General features: G+C 44.6%; 1 protein-coding gene across 5 annotated transcripts in view; it reads right to left on the reverse strand.

Moving 5' to 3' along the window:
• The window catches only part of TET3 (tet methylcytosine dioxygenase 3), a 116,609-nt gene that overhangs the window by 66,603 nt on the left and 29,608 nt on the right, over nucleotides 1-20,398 (reverse strand). Inside the window, exon 3 of one of the 5 annotated variants that reach the window (XM_066377965.1) lies at nucleotides 12,423-12,559. The exons of the other annotated variants lie outside the window; for them this stretch is intronic. The gene's annotated coding sequence lies outside the window, so the exon portion shown is untranslated. The remainder of the gene's footprint in view (nucleotides 1-12,422; nucleotides 12,560-20,398) is intronic. 5 annotated transcript variants of the gene reach the window in all.

Genomic DNA, 20,398 nt, shown 5'->3' on the forward strand with positions numbered 1-20,398 from the left:
TCCAGCTGATCCCTTAAACGTCAAGGAACAGAGACAAGTTACCCATGCTGTGTCCTTGCTGACTTCTGGATCGACAGATTGAGCATAATAAAAAGATTGCTGTTTTATGCCACTAAATTTTAGGGTAGCTTCTTACTGAATAGACCAGACTGTTTATTTTAGGAACATCAATAAGTTTATAAAGTAAAAGGATGAAATAGACCTATACATAAATAAATGCCCTAAAAAAGCATATCAATGCAGTAAAAACGGTCTATACAAGGGCCATGGTTTTGGGGGGGGGCACAGAAGGGGAGGTCACTTCTCTCTTGAGTAGGTGAACATGTATGTCAAGAAAGGTTTCACCTCAGCCCTGTCAGGGTCGCTTGGCTGGTTGAAGCATCATCCCCGTATACCAGGGTTGAGGGTGTGATCCCTAGTCAAGGTACACACAGGGATTGACCAATGAATGCGTAAATGGGTGGAAAGGCAGGTTGATGTTTCTCTCTCTCTCTCTATTCCTCTATCTAAAATTCACCTCAAAGTAACCTTCAGCATGAGGCTTGAAAGATGGGCAGGTGTTTTGGAGGAGGGGAAAGGAGGAGAAACTCCAGATGGAGGAACAGCACTGCAAAGGCACGGAATCATAGAAGGCCTGGCAGATTGGGGAAGGGTAAGCCACTGGCAGGAAAGGGCGAGCTGTTGGGCATATCTTGAGCATCAAGTGTGGGGAAGGCAGGTGGGTGGCTCACAACATGAACACAATAGAGCAGACTGACATCTCAGGAGGAGCACTCAAGTGTTCCAACAGAGCAAAGACTTCAGAGTTCAAGGTTGGTGGCCTGAAGACTATTTGGGAGACTAATGCCACTGTCCAAATCAGTGATAATAGACAGGGGTCTGAGCTGAGGCAATAGCAGAGAGCCAGGGATGAAGCGTGCTTCCGGAGGCAAATGCAGACGGTGAGACAAGGAACAGAATCAACCTCCTCCTGATAAAGTCCCCCTTGCCCAGTCCTGCCCACCACAGGGTCTGAACCAGATCCTACAGTCAGCACATCTTCTTTCGGGGATCTTTTCCTTAGAGTGTATTACCAGCCACACTGTGAGATCCTAGGGGACAAGGCTTCGATCACCCCTTCAGAACCCAGCAGAGTGCTCAATATGTGTTCAGAAAGAACTGCTGCTCTCCCCCCCCCCCCCAGACCTGGCTGGTACAAGCCTCTTCACGCCAGGAGTTTGAGAGGATGGCCCGCAGAGACTCTGAGCAGAGTTGGAGTCTCCTCCATTGTGGCACCTGTCACTGTGCATGCACAGACGGAGTCTGAAAATGGCCAACACCATCAGGGATGCCTTTGCCACACAGGACTCAGAAACCTGACACTGATCTTAGAACAGCCCACCCCCAGTCCGCAGAGAGACCCACCCAAGGTGTCAGCTCCCCCTGCCCTGCCCTCACTGAGACCCACACACCCAGGCTTACCAGGGCTCTTCCCTGTCCATGGTCTCAGCCCATTCCAGGCTGGGTCTTGCCCAGGCAGGGGAGACACTCCCCTCATCTGAGGGCAGCAGGGGTTTGTTACCACAAGACAGGCAGAGGGGATACTCTTTTTAGATCCAAGAAGAGATCTAACCCTCACTCTTCTTCATGTGCATGTAACATCGTCACCCCAAGTCACAAGTATTTTTTAACTGCACCATTTTTTTAATAAATTTTTTTTAGAGAGAGAACAACAATTTGTTGTTCTACTTATTTATGTATTCATTGGTTGATTCTTGTATGTGCCCTAACTGAGAATCAAACCCGCAACCTTGACTTATCAGGATGACGCTCTAACCAACTGAGCTACCCGGCTAGGGTCCAAATCACAGGTTTCACCTTCAGAAGACTCCAGGTCTTCTTTGGGGGTCCAGGAACCTTTGCTGGAACCTATTCCTGTACCGTGCCTGGTCAGGACTCCCAAGGTCCCACCTACTCTACAGCCAACTCCTTTCTTATGCCCCCAAATTCCCACAGCTGGCCCCTGAACATCCACAGGTATTCAACAACAGTTTGTCTGCCCTCCCCACCAGAAGGCTCCCGATGCCATGTAAGGCTGGAGACCCCTCATCTGGCCCATAACACAGCTAGAGGTTCAATAACACCACTAGGTTTTCCAAGTCTTTCCCAACTCTCAGAGGATCAATACACCAAAGCCAGATCAGCAATCCCCATGAAAGAGGAATGGAAGGGATGTGAGACAATAAAGACAAACTGACAGTGCCTTCTCAAGGCCTCCAGGCAAAGGGGAAGTCAGAAGAGGAGAGAGCCCTGGGACTGTCCTGCTGACCCTCAGCAGTTAGGCACCATTTTAGAAGAAACAGGTCCAAGAAGACATATTCACCCAGGATGAACAAATCTGTGGTCAATCTGCCAGTGGCCAGAAAGCAGGCCAGTCTGGGGCATATCCTCTAGGGTGGCATCTATAAGAATGAATTCTCAGAGGACTCCGAGATAGCGGTGGCTGCTCCCCAATCAGCTGGCCAGTAAATCCCACCCAGTTCTTTCCCACTGCCAGAACATGGCTCAGCTCACTCCTCCATTCCTCCAGCAGCAGGCCAAGGAGCTAGACTTTCCAGCTCCAGCTGTTCCCCCAGTCCTAGAGCTGAACGTCCGTCTACACACAAATCCCATCCTTCTCTCCCTCCCCCAAATGGACAGCCCACTCCCCTAATAGCACATGGGTTGTATTCATGTCTAGAGCTGATCAATTATTCATCTCCTAAGAGGATCTCCCCTCCTGGGATTTACTGATGAAAAAACTGAGTGAGGAAAGGGACTTTTAGGGGAAGCTTTGAGAGAATGTGCACATTGGCTTGTTCTCAGCACGTGCAAGGGTGTGTATGTGTGTGAACACTGTGTCTAGCCTGGTGCTGGTATCTGTACTCTCCACACCCAAACTCTCTCTGCTGACAGCAAATCTTGGAGGGTTATGTCTAACTTCTCGAGACTGTCAAGTATTGGCAGAGGGTATTCTTGTAAGAGGTAAAAGGAGGTACTGGCTCGTGTGGTTACTATGCACATATCAGTAAGACACTTTCCTGCTACAAAATGGACAGACAGAGCAGAGCTCTCAACAGCTGGAGTGATACTCAGGGAAAAGCTGAACCGAGGCCAAATTCCCTGAGGTCATCATATCTGGCAGAAGTGCAGGACTGTGATTATTCATACCCTCTGACACTATAGTAATTAATGTGGTTTCAGGGAAGAAAGAAAAAGAAGAGGAGGAACTAGGAAAAGTTTCCACATAACTCTGATGGAACGCTCTTGTAATGTATTAAATACCATGCTATTCACTGCACACTCATTTGTCTCCTCCAATCATCGCAAATTCCTGCAAGGTAAAGACTTATCTCCACTGATGAGTACACAACACAGAGAGGTTAAGTAACTTTCCAAAGATCACACAGCAATCCAGAAGAGCACAGCCATTTTTAACTACTAAATACTACTCCTAATCTCACTTCAGGAATATAAACAAAATATATGACAGAAGAAATAAAAAAGTTATATGTGCTAAAGACTTTCTGAGAAGCATTAGTAGTAAAAAATTACAAGTAACCTAAGCACCCTACAATAGGGGAATGGTTTTAAAATGTTATGATAGCCTGACCTGTGGTGGCGTAGTGGATAAAGCATTGACCTGGAATGCTGAGGTCGCCAGTTCGAAACCCCAGGCTTGCCGGGTCAAGGCACATATGGGAGTTGATGCTTCCCGTTCCTCCCCCTGTTCTATCTCCTTCTTCTCTTTCTCTCTCTCTCCTCTTTCTAATAAAAATGAATAACTAAATAAAAATAAATAAAATGTTATGATAGTTTCAGAAAAGAGAATGGAAAGTAAATACATGAAAAAATACTCAACTTCTTTAGTAATCAGAGAAATACAAAATAAAACTACTGTGAGGTTCCATTTTAAACCCAGTATATAGAATTTAAGAGCAAAAATGTTTAGTTCAAATCTTGCCCCCATTGCTTACTAGCTGTGACCTTGGACAAGTTACTTAACCTCTCTGTGCCTCATTTCATCTCTAAATTTGTGGTTAAAAGTTAACTTCTCTCTGCCTAATTTACTCATCTGAAAATTGGGGGTTGATAATAGTACCTAACACCTCACAGGACTGTCATGAGGAATAAACAAATTAATGTCGAAGAACACTTATAACAGTACCAGGTACATAGCACCATAAAAAGGTATTTTAGTTTAACACCAAGGGCTGGTGGCATTTAGCAGAAACTCTTTCTAAACCACGGGCAGACGGCAAAACAGAACAACCATTCTGGAAGGGTCTGTGGTGCTACCATTTGACACTGAACATGTATGTATCCTATGGTTCTGTAATTCCACTCCTAATGAAGCTTTGCACACGTGCTTCAGATGTGCACACAATGCTCACAGCAGCACAATGCATAAAAACCAAACTGTAGCAATACTCTAAGTACCCACCAACCACAGAATGGACAATGGAATATTTTACAGCAGGGCAAATGAACCACAGGAACATAATGAATCTCAGAAACTACACTCAGTTAAAAAAAAGAAAGAAAGAAAAAGAAATGGAAAAAAAAGGAAAGAAAGAAAGGGGGAGGGAAGGAAAAAAGTGAAGGGGAGGTAGAGGGGGAAGGGGAGGGGGAAGGGGAGGGGGAAGGGGAGGGGGGAGGGGAGGGGAGGGGAGGGGAGGGGAGGGGAGGGGAGGGGAGGGGAGGGGAGGGGAGGGAAGGGGAGGGAAGGGGAGGGAAGGGAAGGGAAGGGAAGGGAAGGGAAGGGAAGGGAAGGGAAGGGAAGGGAAGGGAAGGGAAGGGAAGGGAAGGGAAAGCAAGCTTCAAAAGATTATATAGTCTACCAATTCTAAAAAGCTCAACAGCAAATCCTAGAGGGAAAAGGGAAGGGAGTTAGGGGGAGGGGGGCAAAGGGGGTATAAAAAGGATTACAGGGCAGCAACAGCCTGGTGTGCAGGAGTCCCGGGTTTGATTCCTGGCCAGGGCACACAGGAGAAGCGCCCATCTGCTTCTCCACCCCTCCCCCTCTCCTTCCTCTCTGTCTCTCTCTTCCCCTCCCGCAGCCAAGGCTCCATTGGAGCAAAGTTGGCCAGGCGCTGAGGATGGCTCTGTGGCGTCTGCCTCGGGTGCTAGAATGGCTCTGGTTGCAACAGAGCGACGCCCCAGATGGGCAGAGCATCGCCCCCTGGTGGGCATGCCGGGTGGATCCCGGTCGGGTGCATGCGGGAGTCTGTCTGACTGCCTCCTCGTTTCCAACTTCAGAAAAATACAAAAAAAAAAAAAAAAAGGGTCACAGGGCCTGACCTGTGGTGGCACAGTAGATAAAGCGTCGACCTGGAACACTGAGGTCGCCGGTTCAAAACCCTGGGCTTGCCTGGTCAAGGCACATATGGGAGTAGATGCTTCCTGCTCCTCCCTCCCCCTTCTCTCTCTCTCTCACTCTCTCTCCTCTCTAAAAAATTAATAAAAGAAAAATTAAAAAAAAAAAGGTCACAGGGATGGGGGGGTGAGGGAGTTATATTCAGTGGGACACTCGAATCCAGGTAAACACAATAAATTAAAATTAATAAAAATTAAAAAATAAAAGAGAAAAAAGTTCAATGTATCATATAAGAATAAAACATGTAATTAAAACATTTTACACTTGTTTGAGATTTTCCTTGGTTTTTAAAAGCAAGGAAATGATAAACAGGAAAGTCAAGGTAGTGGTTATTTCTATAGGTGAAAAGGGGTTATAGGTTGGGGGAAACAGCCTGGTAGTTTCAGTTAGGCTGACAACATTCTAGCTCTTAACTTGGGTAAGGAATTCACACGTGTTTATCCTTATACATCATTTGTTTAACATAAAGGCACACCTTGGAGATATTGCAAGTTTCATTCCAGACTACTGCAACAAAGTCAATCTTTTTGATGGTAGAGGGTCGGTCTTGCTTTCAATTTGCAATAAACAAAACAAAACCCCTACAACATCTGGGAAGTTCAGTAAAGTGGAGCACAATGAGGTATGCCTATGTATCAAACACTAGGTCAAGTATATGTTTATGTTTCAAATTATACATAAAAATTACAATATATAATATTTCATCAGTAGATGTAGAAATGCTTAAAATGATAAAGAATAAGAACATATAAAAACAGGGAAATGCCTTAAATTAAAAAAATGAAACACGCCTGACCAGGCGGGGGCGCAGTGGATAGAGCGTTGGACTGGGATGCAGAGGACCCAGGTTCAAGACCCTGAGGTCGCCAGCTTGAGCGCGGGCTCATCTGGTTTGAGCAAAGCTCACCAGCTTGGACCCAAGGTCGCTGGCTTGAGCAAGGGGTTCCTCAGTCTGCTGAAGGCCCACAGTCAAGGCACATATGAGAAAGCAATCAATGAACTAAGGTGTCACAACAAAAAACTAATGATTGATGCTTCTCATCTTTTTCCGTTCCTGTCTGTCTGTCCCTATCTATCCCTCTCTCTGTCTCTGGAAAAAAAAAATAAAGAAACTCAAGAATATCCTTGTATTCATAAACGATGCTGAGGGTTTTTATGACAGGGAAAGCATTTATTGAAGTGAAAAAAAGAAAGAATTCAAAATGTTGCCGAATTTAAAAATTCAATTCCATTAACAATACACACACAACACACTAAGGGAAAATTTTGCAGAAATGTTAACAGTGCTTATCTCTAGTGGTAGAGAATGAGTACATTTTGTTGTATTTGTAGTTATTACATTTTTATTGGGGGGTTAAGAAAAAAATATTTACAACTATCCTGAAACTTGGCACAAACGATGCATGCCTCTGAACAAAGCCTGAAAGAGAGCTTCAGGGAAAGGAATTTGTGGGTGAATTTTCTTTCTTTCTATTTCTGTTGCTAGAAAATTGTGTCACACACACACACACACACACAAACATGCGCGCGCGCGCACGCAAAAAAAAAAAAAAATCTACAAGACGAGCATCTCGTTGAGGTGGGGTGCTGAGCCCGAAATCCCCCCCCCCCCCCCCCGCCATTAAAAGTTCTCGGTTAACTCTCTAGGCTGCAGAGTAAAGCCCTCCAGCTCCGCCCCGAAACCACCCCCCCAGCTCAGTCCCCCCCAGGCGAGCGGGCGGGAAAGGTGGGGGTGGGCAGCCGGGGAGGAGGAGCCAGCACGCCAGCGGAAGCCCCTGCCTCCAGCAGCCGGTGGCGGCAGGCCCGAGGCCAGCGGGAGGAAATTGAGCCGACCACATCTGAAGCCTGGCGCAAGGAGCAGCAGCAGCTGCCTCCAAAGCCGCCAGCTCGCGAGAAACAGGTCAGGAGGCAGAGGCGGCTCCTCAGCAAGAGCCCCGACTCCCTGACACGCGCTCGCGTGCCCCCGCCCCACCCGCAGCGCCGGCCTGGCCAGGCCACGCAGTGCACGTCTCAGGGCCAGAAAAGTCCCCCTCGGTTCCCGGAGAGGGTGGGTACTCCCACAGCCCCACCCACCCGGGCTCATACCCAGTTCTCACTACTCACCTCCTACCCAAAAGTTTAAAAAGCTAAGGTCAGGAGAAAGGAAACACTGCCAGCATCAAGTCCACTGACCTTGACTAATGCACTCTCCCAAAGGTACCCAAACCGCACATAACCCATGGGCTGGTCAACTGTGTTCAGGGCGAGGGTTAGAGAACCACCATAATGACAGCAGGTGATAGTTTGAATGCTGGGTGATCAACTCTGGATTAAGTAATAAGCACTTTTATGTTTCAATGTAACCTTCTAATTCTCATAACAAGCCAACATCCATGTTAGTGGGTGAAAAAATGAGGCAGAGAGAGGTCCACTAACATACTCCAAGGCTCAAAACTGGCCAGTGGCAAAAGCTGAATCTAACATCAGAGCTGACAGCAGTGGCCAGGCCGCCCTGCGGCTGGAGTTCTCATTGTTTGGACAATAAGTTCACACACACACACACACACACACACACACACACACGCATATTAAGTTCTTATATTTGCCGTTGACTCAATAACTATGGATGTCAACCTCTCACTTGAACTCCTGCCAAGTGAGTTTGCCTCCATCCATTCCTTTCTCAAGGACTCAAGACTTAAATTTTTCAGTCACCACCCAAAAATACGGAGAAAAAGTAATTTTTGGTAAAGCATCCTTCACCCCTCAGTCATAAAACTGATTTCACTACCCAAAAATATGGAAAAAATGTAATTTTTGGTAAGGCATCCATCCACCCTTCATCCCTCACTCATAAAACCGATTTCATAAAAATGAGACTCAGAGACATGGACAAGAGTATGGGGGTTACAGGGTGGAGGGGGGGAGGAAGGGGGTTGGGGGAGGGGAGGGGCACAAAGAAAACCAGTTAGAAGGTGACGGAAGACGATTGGACTTTGGGTGATGGGAATGCAGCACAATCAAATGTCAAAATAACCTAGAGATGTTTTCTCTGAACATATGGTACCCTGATTTATCAATGTCACCCCATTAAAATTTTTTTAAAAAAGAAAGAAATACAAAAACAAAACAAAAAAACCGATTTCACTCAGTGGGCTAAGAAATAGGAAAAGGAGAAGTTGCCACTTAGGGAAACCTGGTGCTGTCTAGAAGACAGAAGTTAGGGTGTGTGGATACATTCTGCTTATCCTAAGCCCCTGGAAAAATCACAGAGCACATCTTAGTGTAGAAGTCTTATTAGCCACAGTCACTACTGGCCTGTTAGCCCAAAACACTGAAGGATGCCAATAATTTGGGTTCTTGTACATATTCACCTCAAAGTTGGGTCTGCAATGCTGGAGAACAATGGAACAGGAACCTCGGCCTCTTCCCATCCATTATCTTCTCTCTGAGGGTCACGGGTGATAGGAAAGGTCCTGGGAGTCTGCCTCCCTCCAGCCTCTCTGCAGCAGACCCCTACTTTCCTGCCCACCCCCATATCTCCCTCCATGGGATCCTGGTCCTCCACCATTCTCTCCCCCTACCAGATGACTCCTCAACGGAGTTGCTCTCCACTCTCCCCCCTTGCCTCACAGCTCTCTTGGAAACCTCACTTCCACCCAAGACTCCACTGCTCAGCCTGCACGAATAGCCCCAAAGCTTCCTCTCCCCTGGGCTGCTTCACAAGCTTTCCAGCTACCAGACACTTTCCCACTTGGATGCAACTTAAGCCCAACACACTTAAAATCTAATTTAGCACCTGTCCCTCTTTCCCAACAACTCCTCCTCTGGATATTACTTCTTTAAAACTCACAGGAAGAGTCATCCTCCTGGGCATCCTGAGGGTGCCCTCCTACCACCTTTGCTGTCTTCCTCTTTACGCCTCCATATGCAAGCAGACCTGAGCCCTGCTAACTGCTCCTCTTGAGAGGATTTCAGGTCAGCCTTCTTTCCGTTTTCTCCTTACTTGTTTCTTATGGGGACAATTGCAGCAGGAGGCTCACTGGCTGGCCATCCCCCTTTATTTTCTCTCCAGCACAATATTATCAGGCACATATTCAATCCACTGAGCCTCAAACCCATGGCCCCAGCTTCCAGACCAGGTGCCTGCTAATTCACAACTTCAATCTTTATTGTTGTTATTCAAATAGTAAAAATAAATAAAGAGGTAAGTAAATACACAGATAGATAAAGGTATCAAGGACAATAAAGACATTTCCATCTTGTAGTGAGGCTCCTAGGAAGTTAGGTTTATAAATTTGTACTTCAAAAAGTCTTTTCTACACATTAGTGAAAGCTGAAAACTCAGGATTAGGGCAACAGTTTGGTAAATGATGATACAACTCAGTAGAACATCACAGTCATCAAAACCCATACAGTATAAACACTAAGGAAAAATGTTAGATAAAATAAGTCAAAATAGCAGAATATCACATGGTACATGAAGGTTATGGCAACAATGCAAAACCATGCATGCAAATAACAAAAGAGGGAAGGTCCTTTAAAAAAAGTGGAAATAGTTGTAGAAGCCCCAGAGAATTGTGGAATTTCACCTAGTGATGCTATCAGCACATTATAACAATCATACCTTTCATATGATATATAATTATGTATTCACTCATTCATTTCTCCAATGAATAGGTATTGAGCATTTACCACCTAAGTTTCAGTTTTAGGCACTGGAGATACACCAGTGAGCAAATAGTCCCTGCCTCTTGGACAGAGACTTTCCAAATGTCTAGATCTGTCTTGGGTCCCATTCAAAAACAGGTTCCTTTAGGGCAGACGCTGTACCACTATCTCTAAATGTGCATGGCAACATACATCTATGTTATATACTCTGTGGCTTTGAGTACATAATGAAAGCAATGAATCTCATATTAACTGTTGATCTGTGAGTGAAGCTGCCCTTTGTGTGGTTACTTACAGAATACCAAAGGCCGAAAAACTCAATACAGCCAGGGAAAACCCTGGTGGATGATCCAAGACAATAAAGAAAAGTCATAAAAATAGAATGATAAGGAAGGTAAAAAATAGTTTCAATAGAAGATGCTAATGCCTCAGCTGGATTGCTCAGCTGGTTCAAGCATCAGCCCAAAGTACAGAGGTTATCAGTTTAATGCCCCAGTCAAGGCACATATGGGAACAGAGAGATGTTCCTGTCTCTCTCATTCTCTCTCTCTCAAATCAATATAATAAACATTTTTTTAAAAGAATAAGAAGATGCTGAGAGAGATGGGAGATCAGGAAGTTCTCATACCACAAAGTGGAAAATGAATTGAAAACAAGAAACTCTGACTTCTCTGAGATGACCATAGTTTACAGTTGGTGCCTTTTCTTTCCCATGGAACATGGACTTAATTTAATTTACATAACTGGGGTCACTGAGTATATTCGGTGGGGGGTGGTATAAATTATTTTATTTATTATTGAAATTAAACCTTCACAATCCAAGTTGTCTTACTCAGGGTTTTTATAAAATGTTAGTTTCTTCCTTTTCTGTATCATAAGTATTTTCCATAGTCTTAACTCTTATTCAAGAGTTTCACATTCTTAACAGCTGCTATGTTTTCCTGGTACATACATAGCATACACACACTCCTGAGGCTGAATGTCTAGTTTTGCTACATTCCCATGACACACAGTGACTACTGGGATGGTTTCTTTCCTTCTTCTCCCACATCTTTTTGGATGTGTGATTCCTCTGAGCACAGGGATAGAAAACTTGGGCATGAAGTCACGGCTCTGGTTGGCTGAATGGACAGACAACCCCAAAGGCTGCCAGTAACAATGCTGATAACAACAGGTAGGACTTGAGTCCCATTAGCACAAGGGTTTCATCTCATTTGGGTGACAACTTAGTTGTCTCTAGTCTGCCTTTGGAGAAAAATAACCTGCTCACAAAAATTAGGGGATCAGGGAACGTGCAGATACTCCAGTACTTTTAGCCTTTTGTATTGTGCATTTTCACCAATGAGATAAAAGTTGGTTTGCATATCATCTGCATAATCGAACAACTTTCTCTGACTTGTCGTTTGCTTTTCTGATGTTCTTGTTTAATAAAAAAAAATCAAATGCTTCTTTTTATTGCTTCATATTCATTTTGAAATAACCCCTAATTTTTGTGAGCAGTATATTATGCAGCCATAAAAAGGAATGAAGTCAGACACAAAAGGCTACATATTGTATGATTCCAGTCCTATAAAATGCCGGGTAAGACAAATCCGTAGAGACAAAAGCATCAGTGGTGGCCTATGGCTGAGGGATTGGGGGAACAAGGAAGAGTGAATGCTGTTGAGCAGTTTCTTTTTGGAGTGATGGAAATATTCTGAAATAGATAGTAGTGATGGCTGCACAACCCTGAATATACTAAAACCCACTGAATTGTACAATTTAAATGGGAAAAATTGTATGTTATATGAATTACAGCTCAATAAAAAAATCTTTAGAGAAAACCTTCAATTCCATTACCATCTTGGTAAAAAGCTTTAAGAGAAGAGCAGAAACTAAACACTTGCTCAAGAAGCAGAGGAGCAAGCTGGCAGGGAGAAGGACTGACAGCAATATCAGTTAGAAAAACACTCTTTAAAAATATTTTTTTTTCTTTTTTTAGGTGAGAGGAGGGGAGATAGTGAGGCAGACTCCCACATACGCCCCAACTGGGATTCACCCAGCAACCTCATCTGATACCAATGCTCTAGTGACAATCTATTTTTAGCACCTGAGGCTGTGTGCTGGGACCAACCAAGCTATATCTTGAGTGCTCCGGGCCACAGTGGAACCAATCAAGCCACTAGCTGTGGGAGGAAAAATGGGGGGAGGGGAAGCAGGTGGATGCTTCTCGTATGTGAACTGACTGGGAATCGAACCTGGGATGTCCATATATGGATGCTCTATCCACTGAGTCATCAGCGAGGGCCAAAACCTCTTCTCTGTAACTCCATCACAAGTGTTTATCACCCCTTTTATTTCCCCATTGAGTTAAAAGTAAAAGTAACAGAGGTCTTACCCAAGGGGGAGTGGTGGTGGTTATGGTGGGGAGACCACTTCCCACTCCACTGCTGAACTTTGAAGGGGAGAACCTCTCAGGACAGCAGGGCATGGTAACTCCTGAGAGAAGCCAGCAAGATGGTGTGGCCCTGAGCTCTGGGGTGAAGAGGAAAAAGATGAGTTCTGAAAATGCATAGGCGGGGTCCCTAAATACAAGAACCAATAACATGAAACCTGCTGGTCAGCTAAGTAGAGTCACAAATACAGTCAGACAGGAATTATAGGTTGGTTCAAAAGGTCCTTATAATAAAAAAAAAAAGGAAAGGAAAGGAGAAAGGAGAGAAAAGGAAAGGAAAGGAAAGGAAAGGAAAGGAAAGGAAAGGAAAGGAAAGGAAAGGAAAGGGGAAAAGGAAAAGGGAAGGGGAAGGAAAGGAAAGGAAAGGGGAAAAGGAAAAGGGAAGGGGAAGGGGAAGGGAAAGGAAAGGAAAGGAAAGGAAAGGAAAAGTTGGTGATGGGAGTTCACAAGAGATTCAGTAAAATAAAAACAAAGACAAGAATATGTATGAAGGAATTAGCAAACCCTTAAAAAGATAAATGCAAACCATTTTGTTGAAAAAAGTGAATCATTTTTTAAAACCCACAATACAAGAGGTGGTTGATGCTGCAAAATAACCTTACAGTTAATTATCTCTTAAGCGTCCCCCCTTGCAATGCGAGTGACCTCTCCAGGACCTGCCCTGGAGGGCTGGGACAGGCGAGCAGGTGACCTGCCTGCACTGGCAGAGCCTAGGGACATATCCCAGGCTCCCACTTCTGGCTTGAAATGATCAAGTCCCAGCCACTAACCTTCAAACTGCCAAGGGGGGTTAATAGCCACACTTCCAACCCGTGGGTGTCACACCTCAGAAAGCAGCAGCCAGGCCCCACCCAAGGCAGTGATCCTTGTTCCCCAACCCCATTCTCAAGGGAGAGGCAGTGGCTAGACCAGTTCTAAAGTCCCTCTCTCCCCAGCTATGGCCTTGATCCCCAGCCAACACCTAACCAGCAAGGGAAGGGGTGGAGGTGGATGCTGTGGCCTGGCACTGCAGAGGGGCAAAGGGAAGGGTAGGAGAAGGCAGTTCCCTGGGGAACTGGGCCTGCCCCACCTCTGCCTGAGGGGCTGGCTGATGATAAAGACCTAGGAGCTAAGTGCTCACCAGGGAGCTAGGGGGAGTGGTGGGAGGAAGTGTAAGTAGGAGAGCACTTCAGCACTGAGACCAGATTCGTAGCCCCAGCTCTTTTAAGACTGACTTGCTGTAAGCCCTGGACAAGTCATTTCACCTATCTGGGCCTCAGATCCCTCATCTGCTTTTTAAAAATTATTTTTAAATCTCAGGAAAAGCTGAGGCTCTGCTCCAGTGTAAAGGAGATAAAGCCTGACCATTGAATACATGTGATCCTTGAATTTTTCTCCTACAGAAGAGTCTGTGACAATGGACAAAATCTGAATGAGGTCTGTAAATTGTGAGATTAGGGTTCATAGGTCTGTAGAAGTCTGAAGTGGGGCTGTACCCATGTGAACTTCCTGATTTTGATCACTGCTCTGGTTACTCATGTGAGTTTAGAAAGTCCATACTCAAGTATTTAGAAGTATGGGGCATCACATCTGCTACCTACTTTCAAATGGTTCAAATAAAAATTATAGAGAGACAGAAAAGAATAAAACAAATGTAGTAAAATGTTACTATCTGGGAATCTGAGTGAAGAGAGAATTCTTTGTACTATTCTTGCAACTTTTCTGAAACTCTGAAATTATGCCAAAATTAAAAAAAAATGTTTTAAGAGTTATGTTACTAGATGATCTCGAAGACTTCCAGTTTCTGTGAAACAGTAACACTATCCTCATCTTACAGACGAGGAACAGGAAGCAGGATGAGGATGGCTCAGCAGCAGCAGGAGGGCTCTGGGACTCAGGGTCTCTGACTCAGGCCCCAGCTCTCCCCCAACCCCCAGCTCTTCCAATCACCGCGGGACAGTGAGTCCCAGGCACCACCCCAGGCCCTGGACAGAACAGAAGAGTAACAGGCGAGTAAGAGAGGCCATCTGGACAGTGTCCAGCTGGCTGTCATCAGGAGAGGCCAACAGTCTCAGAACAGGGACCACCCCACTCTTCTCCCAAGACCCCTGTCCTCCACCTGCAGAGGTGCATACCCCAGAGTGAAAGGCGAAGCTTCAGTTACACACACACACAGGCTCTGCCAGGACATGCAGGACCACGTGGTGCACAGAGTCACAGCCTGGAATGACCTGGGCAAGCCCTCTCTATCCAAGAGAAACACAACATCTGGAAATCCTAAGTAAGCCTCCTAAATCACTCCAGGGTCAAGGGGGAATAAAATCAAAATCACAATTATGTTTATTTCCAATCTGTTTACACTAGCTGTACTTGCTATGGTAAGTACATACTTTAAATATGATTAATATGTAAACTGAGTATAAAAATACAGTTGTCTCTGTGGGGGGGGGAGTCACACTGATCTGAAGACTAATATCAATATCAATGAAAACTATTAACAGAGGAAAAAAATCATGCTTCTAAAATACTTCTTTTACATAGGAAGGGGAAAAAATGAAGGTTTCAATCCAAGAAGCTAATAAAAATTAAGAAAGGCAGGAAGAAGGAATCAGCAGAGAGAAAGACAGAAATATTTGCTAGAAAATTAAATCTAACAGCATTTATAAATGAATCTAAGAGGTGGCTCTCCAAAAGACCATTCAAATAAACTTCTGGCAAGGATGAGCATCTTACAAAAAAACCCACCATAAATAAACAGTATTAGAAATGTGAAGGGCCTGGCCTGTGGTGGCACAGTGAACAGAGCATCAGCTTGGAAGGCTCAGGTCTCTGGTTCAAAACCCTGGGCCTTCTCATTCCCCCTTTTCTAAAATCAATCAATAAATCTTAAGGAAAAAAAAAGAAATATGAAAAGGAAAATAATCATTGCCAATAAATAAGACCTGAAGTTCATTACTAAACACTTTGAAAATATGGATAAAAGGAAAATTTTCTAGAAAAACTTATTCAAGAAGTAGAAATATTGAAAATACCGATCATCAGAGAAGTAGAAATTTGTCCAAGAACTACTCCCCAGAAAGGGCACCAAGCCCAGTCATTCTATATTACATTATTTTTCTAACTCAAAAAAAAAAATGTCGATCTGTTTTATTCTTTCACTGAATCCTCCCAGATCCCTAAAGGTAAGCACTGTCTTGCGATTGTATTGACAGGGGACCCAAGAGTTCAGAAGAGCCAAGGCATTGAATCCAAGTCACCCAGCCAGACATGGCCATGCTGGGACTCATTTCCACAGCCCGACATCTCCAGGGTATAACCCAGGAAACTCTGGGTTCCAAATGTCCTCAAGTACCGCTATAATCAACCACGTCTCGAAGCTTCTGGCCCCTTGCTACTTAAGGTGTGGTCCAGTGACCAGCAGCATCAGCATCACCTAAGAGCTTATCACAGATGCTAGACCTGCTGAATTGGACAATAGATCATAAAGAGAGTCCTAAGTGGTTTAGATGAATATTAAAATGTGAGACGTACTAGTCTGGTCTATAATGGTCCAATCGCTTTCAATTCCTCTTAAACTTACAAAAGCAGTGCCTGTTTTATTTGGCAACCCGCCCCCAAATCAACTGGATAAACCATTAGAACTAGATGTGATCATATAAATGCATTAAAAAGTTTTGGCAAAATAAAACCAAAACCTTAAAAAATTAAACAATATTTATAATATCTGCCAAGCTATGGTAAAGAGTTAATACCACTAACATATAAACTATAAACTTCTCTTATGAATTCATAAGGAAAATCACATGAAAGAAAAATAGGCAAAGCAAATCAAAATATACTCACAAAGAAATGTAGACCACCACTGAACAGAGCAATAAAGGATCGCCAATGAAAACATTTTACACCAATTTAAAATAAATCATTTTTATAATAAACATATTATTTTGATAACCAGGGGGGGAAATAAACATTTAAAAAATTTAAGTATATATAACTATTCTAGAAAGACCAAAATACTAACAGGAGTTGAGTGGTAAAATTATGGATGTTTTCTTTTCTATATTTGCTTACACAAGCTTCCTGATTTTTCTGCAATGAATTTGCATTCTTTGTAATACACAACAACAAAATGTTTATTTCCTATAGTTTAATCTTATCTGAAGTTTAACAGCTTTTACACTTAATCTCTCTTAGTTTTTCCCACGTGTTTGCACAGTTCCTGGCCTTGCCACAAACTATGGCAGCACTAAAGACACATCTTTTCAGTCTTCACCACGCATCGGGAATCCCAAATAAGCATAGCCCCTTTTACATTACTCCACAGACCGACAGTTTTCAAACTCCAGTGGCGGAGGAATCACCTACAGAGAGCTGTCTACAGATGTAGATTCCTAGGTCCCACCCCCAGAGATCAACCCTGAGTGTCCATGACTGTTCCCAGCCTTTTGAGAGCCCTCCCCCAATAACACTATGAGGGGGAGGGTGAATGTAGGAAAGGAGAAAACTAACTGGTTCAGAAGTTAAGTGAATGAGGGTCTTAAGGGCCGGCAGGGGACAGTGGTCCTTCCACCCACCCGGCCATGTGCCCATGTGTCCTTGCAGGCTCTGGTCAGCGCCTCTGCTCTTGAAAAGAGGGCAACAAGTGGGCGCGGGGGGGGGGGGCGGGAAGGCTTTCTCCGCCAGGTGAGCTAAGGCCCTGAGCAGTCCCGCATCGCAGCTTCGCTGCCAGAGCTTGCTCTGCTCGGAGAGAAGTCGTTTGGAACAACTCCATGGGATCACAGAGCTCCATCTGCCGGAGTCTCTGCTAGGCACCCTGAGAAGGCAGCTCCTCCAGAGCTGGCAGAGACACTGCCGTGGCTGCCATGAGGGGCTCAAGGGCTTAGCACTTTGCAGGCGGCCCCACAGAAACTGTCCCCTGAGCTGCTTCCCAACCCCAGGTGGACACTAGGAAAGGGAGTAAAACACAAATGGGGTAGGGGCCCAGCCTCTTGGGTGTACGTTGGCTCCTCTGCTGCCCTGAGTATTGAAGGGGAGGAGAGCACAGACCACGGACTAAATGGGACAGTTCATGGCCAGTCAAACACAACCCAGTGACACACTGAACCAGATGCATGAGGACCTTTACAGAGTGGCTGGGAAGCGGCTCACAGCCCACCTCTGATTGGTAGTTCTTTTATACGCACACAGCCACGTGGATCCCCTTTCCTCACCTTTGTTCTAGGCAGGACTCCTGACCTCTGCTGAAGAGCAGCCAGAATCCTCACATCTCCAGGTCCGAGCCCCCGTGCCCCAGAGGTGATCAGGTCCCTCGTTCATGGGTCCTGATGGACCGGACCCAGCCTTCCTAGGCAGGTGGAGATCTCCATCTCCATCCTAACTCTTGTGGCAGCAGAGACAGGGTCCCTGCAGGATGGTACCCTGTCTTTCATCCCCCAATAACAAGTACAAGCTTAAAATGCAAACACAATGAGGATCAGCACAATGATAGGAATAAACATCACCTAGAGATCACTTGGGGGGTGGGGACGCCACAGACTCTGGAGAACAGCAGGGTGAAGGAGAAATCAAGCAGCTACCTTTGAGAAAGAAGACGAGGCACACAAACGTCTTTTTGAGGCACATAAAAAGACATGGAGCTAATGTCACCAGCAGTCTTTACAAGCTCTGCTTCAGACTGGATGACTCCTCGTCCCTACAAAGCAGCTGCAGGAAAGTCTGTGCTGCCTTCAGGTATCTGGGAACCAAGAAGGCAGCTCTCCCTACTAGTTAGTACTAATGAGGGTTAATGACAAGTGGGCTGTCAGTCCCAGGGTAATTATGAAGTATCAGATCAGAGGGCTCCTCCCTGATGTGGGCCTGTGGGGAAATGGTCAGGACCTTGTTTTTACTGTGGGAGCAGGGCAGGTGCCCCATCTCTGTTGTCTGGCTCACGGTTCCCAGGCTTGGAGCCAGAGCCGCTTTAGATTCTACTCCTTGCACTAGCCTAGGCTGTCACACTGGGAAGGTGAAGCTCATTGTCTCTCTCATCAATCTGATCCCACAGCATTTATTAAAAGGATTTACTGCATGCTAAGGCTTTGCGCCAGGTACTGGGGAATGAAATTGAGTAAGATGAGCACCTCACTAACTAGGAACACATACCAGACCCTAAAGCAGGGGTCCCCAAACTTTTTACACAGGGGCCAGTTCACTGTCCCTCAGACCATTGGAGGGCTGCCACATACAGTGCTCCTCTCACTGACCACCAATGAAAGAGGTGTCCCCTTCGGGAAGTGCGGCAGGGAGCTGGATAAATGGCCTCAGGGGGCCGCATGCAGCCCATGGGCCGTAGTTTGGGGATGCCTGCCCTAAAGTATTGTTACGGAGGTACAGACAATGCACATGGGGTTGGAGGGGACAAGGGACTGCTTGAGCCCAGAGACAGCATCACACAGCTGCCGACAAAAACCAGAGCATTTCTAATATACCTGCAGTAACAGGTTAAAAAGTGTAACAGAAAAGATCCCAGTCATTGCAGCAACAACAATACCCACAACATCCTAGGAATGAATGCTATGAGAGATGTGTGGGAGCCATACAAAGAAAACTCTAAAACTCTGATGGACACATAAAAAGACTAGAATAAACAGAAAGATATACTTCCCATTTCCTGGATGGGAAGACTCATTATAAAGTTGTCCATTCTGCACCAAATAATCTATAAATTCCATCTGATTGCAATAGAAAAATCCAAACAGTTTCAACTGAACTTGACAAGTTGTTTACAGGCTTATTTGGACAGGGAAATGTAAAAGAAAAACCAAAAAGATGTTATGGAAAAAATGAGGGTTTTGAGTTTTTTGACCCAAACTGTTATATAAAAACTGCAGTAATTAAAACAATGAAATGAAATACAGAATCAGATGAACAATTCAATGGAACTAAAGAAAAGCCCTTAAAAACCATGAATATATGAATATATAGGCGCTAGAGTGGCTCTGGTCGCAACAGAGCGACGCCCCGGAGGGGCAGAGCTTCGCCCCTGGTGGGTGTGCCGGGTGGATCCCGGTCGGGCGCATGCGGGAGTCTGTCTGACTGTCTCTCCCCGTTTCCAGCTTCAGAAAAATACAAAAAAAAATTCCACTTGTATGATTTTGTCCTATACAATTACTTAAACAAATAACAAAAATAAATTTTTTTCATATGTATGTAAATTACATCACTTATAATTGTAAAATACTAAATTGTAAATGTCCATCAACAGAAAATAAAGTATAATAAACCTATAAAATTTTTTAACTCCTTAGCCATTTAAAAGACTAAGATAAATATACTGGCACGGAAAGATATCCTCAAAATATTAATGACCAACTAAAAGAATACCAGAATAAAAAAAGTATTGTACAAACACATTTCTGTGAGAAAGATAATAAGTTCATGTATTCGTTTTAAAGTCTGGGAAGACATGTATAAATTGTGCATAAAGATTACACTGGGATAGAGAAGATATAGAGATTTTTTTGGTTTCTTATTTATATACTTTTATATTATTTGATTTCTTTAAATGAACATGTATTACTTTCATTTAAAGTCCAAAAGTTTATTTTTCATTTTGGAGAAAGAAAAGAATACTGCTGTTGGTTTCTAGGTTGAGCTCAAAATCCATCTGTTCTCTGTTCCCCCTGCTCCATACTTTTCCCCTAGTCTTTACTGCTCTTTACAGAGTCAAGATGAAGGGCAAAAAAAATCTACCCCTCAAGGTACTGCACATTCTCCCTTGAGAGTGACCTATGGGCCAAGCCATTTTTCTGTGGGCTTGAACAAGTTAGGGATAGGGTGCAGAGGGTGTCCCCGCCACACCAGGCCCTGCTGGATGGACCCAGAGAGGGCAGACTGTACCTTCCCCCTGGGCTCATTGTTGTGTTACACCCTGCACTCTGAGGGGGATACAGACATGGATT

Source organism: Saccopteryx leptura, chromosome 3, assembly GCF_036850995.1.
Source record: "Saccopteryx leptura isolate mSacLep1 chromosome 3, mSacLep1_pri_phased_curated, whole genome shotgun sequence".
NCBI classification, from domain to species: domain Eukaryota; kingdom Metazoa; phylum Chordata; class Mammalia; order Chiroptera; family Emballonuridae; genus Saccopteryx; species Saccopteryx leptura.